The following is a 4,516-nucleotide window of genomic DNA, read 5'->3' as shown; positions in this document are numbered from 1 at the left end:
CTGGGTGACAGAGTGAGACTCCAACTCAAAAAAAAAAAAAAAAACAAAAACAAAGAAGTAAACAAAAAAACTAAACTAAATAAAACTCCTTCCCCAGGTTCTAGCTGCTGGAGCTGGTAGGGATGGTCATTATTGGACCAACTGTGCAGAGGTCCTGGGTATTTTATACTGTAACTCACGTAGTCTCTGCTGAGATGACCCAGATTGGGAGCTCATTGTCCTGGATCCTCGCTTCCTATGCCCACCCTGCCCTTGCTCCTGGGGTACCATTAGGCAGTATTTGTGGGTCTCCCTAGCCCATGCAAACATAGACCCACCTTTGTTTGGAGGAGGGACTCTGAGATGCCTTGACTCCTCTCTTCTCACCTTAGAATAATCCCCTCAAGGAGTTTAGGCTTCCAGAAGGCCAGAGTCAGGAAGATGTCTGCAATTGACTTCAGCACTGGGCCCGAGATCCTCCCCACAAGACACAAGGAGAAAAGGGCCCAACCTTCTGCATGAGATAGGAAAGGGAAGACTACTACTGGAACAAAACTCAGTTAACATCCCAGTAAGCTATCTGGGCACACAAACTCCTGCCGCAGGAAGTCAAACCCCTTTAGGGCAAAAATCAAAAGGTAACCTTCCCTGTAGATGCAGACACACACTGACAACACACATACAACACACATAGCAGAGACACACATAATACAAGCAAAGACATATGTACAGACAACATGTCTACCCACAGACACAGGCATGCACATAAAAACACACAATCACACAGACACACATTTAACGCTCACTGTACACATCCCAAGTATCCAGGAAAACACACATACAGAGGTTCACAGACCTGCATAACACACACACACACACACACACACACACACACACACACGCACACACACGCACACACGTATACAAAGATAAGCCTACCAACAGACTCACACAATAGGTGTGAGCAAATGTGTTTTGGACCAATGACTGAAGGATGTCAGATAAGGAAATGGATCCGGTTTCTAGAGACTGGGAGAATGTGTGTACTGTGGAAGAAGATTGATAGGAGAGAAAGCTGGGTAGAAACAGGAAAGGGAGAGATCCCGACACCCAGGTAAGAGGGCAATAGTTATTTATAAGATGCCAACTACTCATCCAGCCCTCATTTATTCATGTGTTCATTTAACAGTTACAGAGCCGAGTCCTCTCCTGGGCCCAGCCCTATCCTCACATACGCCCAGTCTGCGATGGAGGGAGACCTGTCTGTGGGCAATGATAGAGTGGCAAGGGCTACCATGGGGCGGGGACAGCACATCGCACCTCTGGGAAGCAGTGGAGGGTGAGAGATGTCAGAAATGTTTAAATAAAATGCAGAACAAATAGGAGTTGGCTGGGCAAAAGAGATAGATGGGGAAGTCAACTCGGGCCAAGGAAATAGCACATAGGAAGGTGCAAGTATTAGTTTCCTGTTGCTGTTCTAACAAATTGCCATAAGCTTACTAATTTCAAATAACACAGATTTATTATCTTACAGTATGATGGCCAGAGGTCTGAAGTCAGTTTCACTAGGCTACTAAAGTCAAGGTGCCAGCAGGGCTGGTTCCTTCTGTAGGCTCTGAGAATCGATTTCATTGGCTTTCCAGCTTCTCCTGGCTGCCTAGATTCCTCGGCTTATGGACCATTACTATATCCTCAAGACAATGGTATCCTCCTGGGGTACCATCAGGCAGTATTTGTGGGTCTTCCTTGCCATGCAAACATAGATCCAGCCTTTTTTTTATTTTTATTTTTTTTTTTAGTCAGAGTCTCACTCTGTCGCCCAGACTGGAGTGCAGTGGCTGTTCCTGGCCACTGCAACCTTGACCTGCTGGGCTCCAGCGATCCTTCCGCCTCAGCCTTCCAAGTAGCTGGAACTACAGGCGCGTGCTACCGTGCCCGGCTAATTTTTTGATTTATTGTAGACATGAGGTCTCGCCAAGTTGCCCAGGCGGGTCTTGAACTCACCTCAGCCTCCCAAGGCACGGGATTACAGGCTGAGCCACCGAGCCCGGCTATAGATCCAGCCTTTGTTTGGAGGAGGGACTCATTCCAATCTCTGCTTCCATCATCCCATGGCCGCCTTCTCTGACTTTTCCTACCTCTCTCTCTCCTATTAGAACCACTGTGATGATATCGCCCCACCCAGATAATCCATGATAATCTTCCAATCCCCAAATCCTAAATCACATCTGCAAAGTCCTTTTTGCTATTTTAAGGTAACATTCACAGGTCTAGGAATTCAGGCGTGGACATATTGGGGACCATTATTCATCTTATCACAGAGGGAATGGCATATTATCTCACAATCTTTAAAATGACTTCTAGGGCAACCCCTTTGGGTTCCCTCCCACTGTGGGAGCTTTTCTGTCCTCTCAATAAATCCTGCTTTCTCAAAAATAAATAAATAAGATTTAAAAAAAGCAAAAGGCCTTCTAATGGGGGCTGGGTATGGTAGCTCACACCTGTAATCCCAGCACTTTGGGAGGTCAAAGTGGGGGATGGCTTGAGCCCAGGAATTCGAGACCAGCCTCGGCAACATAGTGAGACCTTGTCTCTAAAAGTAGTAGCAGTAATAGCAATAGTAATAAAATGCCTTCGGACGTAAATTTTGTTATCCCCAGATCGAAGATGAGGAATCTGAGGCTCACAGAGGTTAAGTAATTTGCCTTCGACATAAATAGATAATAAACATTTAAAAAGGCCGGGCTCGGTGGCTCAGCCTGTAATACTGCACTTTGGGAGGCTGAGATGAGTGAATTGCCTGAGCCCGTGGGTTCGAGACCTGCCTGGGCAACTTGGTGAGACCTCATCTCTACCATAAATCAAAAAAATTAGCTGGGCGTGGTAGCGCTCGCCTGTAGTTCTGGCTACTTGGAAGGCTGAGGCGGAAGGATCGCCAGAGCCCAGCAGAAACGTCCCATTGTGACAAACAGGTGACTGATTCTTCCACCATGACAATGCACCTGTCCACATCCCACTGAATGTTCAACAGTTTTTGACCAAAAATGGCATAAGCCCCATGCTCTGCTCTCCCTATTTACCCATCTGGTCCCAAGTGACTTTTTTTGTTTTCCTCAAAAGGAAACATTTTGCCAATGTGGAAGAGGTGAAACAAAAGACAGCAGAAGCACTAAAAGGCATCAAAATTGATGAGTTCAAAGACTAATTCCGCACCTTTGGGAGGCTGAGGTGAGTGGATTGCCTGAGCCCGCGGGTTCGAGACCCGCCTGGGCAGGCGAGACCTCATCTCTACAATAAAGTCAAAAAATTAGCCGAGCGTGGTAGCGCGCGCCTGTAATTCCAGCTACTCAAAAGGCTGAGGCGGAAGGATCACCGGAGCCCAGCAAGTCGAGGCTGCGGCTGCCGGGAGCAGCCACTGCACTCCAGTCTGGGCGACAGAGTGAGACTCCAACTCAAACAACAACAACAACAAAAAAACAACAACACTGTTTTGAGCAGTGGAAAAAGGTCTCCGAAGGTGTGTTGCTTCAAACAGAGAGTACTCTGAAGGTGACTTAAGTTTAAACATTTAAGAATAAATACACAGCCGGGCTTGGTGGCTCAGCCTGTAATTCTGCACTTTGGGAGTCGTAGATGAGTGGATTGCCTGAGCTCGCAGGTTCAAGACCCGTCTGGGCATCTTGACGAGACCTCATTTCTACAATAAATAAAGAAATCAGCTGGGCATGGTAGCGAGTGCCTGTAATTCCGGCTACTCGGGAGGCTGAGGTGGAAGGATCACCGGAACCCAGTGGGTCAAGGTCACTGCACTCCAGTCTGGGCGACAGAGTGAGACTCCAACTCAAAAAAAAAAAAAAAAGAATAAATACACTATTTTTTATAAATAAATTTTTTCTGGATTCTCCTTTCATATATAAAGAAGCATTGAGAAAAAAAGGTGTAGAGAGAGAGAGAGATAGTCAGGTAGCAAAAATATCTAAGAATGAGATTGTTCTTATACTCCTAAAGAGGACATACTACATAAGCTATTTTTTAAACCACAAGTAGAAAGTGTACATTTACTTGAAATTAATAGAGGAAAAAGAAACTGAAGTGAAAAATGAATAGCTGAACTTCAGCTAAATGTTTCTTCATCTCAAAAAATGACCATTCCTAAGGTCAGGCGTCTCTCATCTCAACATTTGGGAAACCAAGGCAGGAAAATCTCTTGAACCCAGAAGTTTGACACCAGCCTGGGCAGCATAGTGAGACTCCATCTTTACAAAAACTTAAAATATCAGCCAGGCATGGTGGTGCGTGCCTGTAGTTCCAGCTACTCAGAAGGCTGACACGGGAGGATTTCCTTAAGCCTAGGAGTTGGAGGCTGCAGTGGGAGCTGTGGTTACACTGCTGTACTCCAGCCTGGGTACAGAGTGAGATCCTGTCTCTAAAAAAATAAATTAAGGCCAAGCTCAGTGGTTCAGCCTGTAATCCCAGCACTTTGGGAGGCTGAGGCAAGTGGATTGCCTTAGCCTATGTGCTTGAGACCAGCCCAGGT

The sequence above is a fragment of the Carlito syrichta genome, unplaced genomic scaffold (assembly GCF_000164805.1).
Source record: "Carlito syrichta isolate Samal-C Ts95f unplaced genomic scaffold, Tarsius_syrichta-2.0.1 Scaffold112228, whole genome shotgun sequence".
Taxonomy (NCBI): Eukaryota; Metazoa; Chordata; class Mammalia; order Primates; family Tarsiidae; genus Carlito; species Carlito syrichta.
This window is presented reverse-complemented; position numbering follows the sequence as displayed.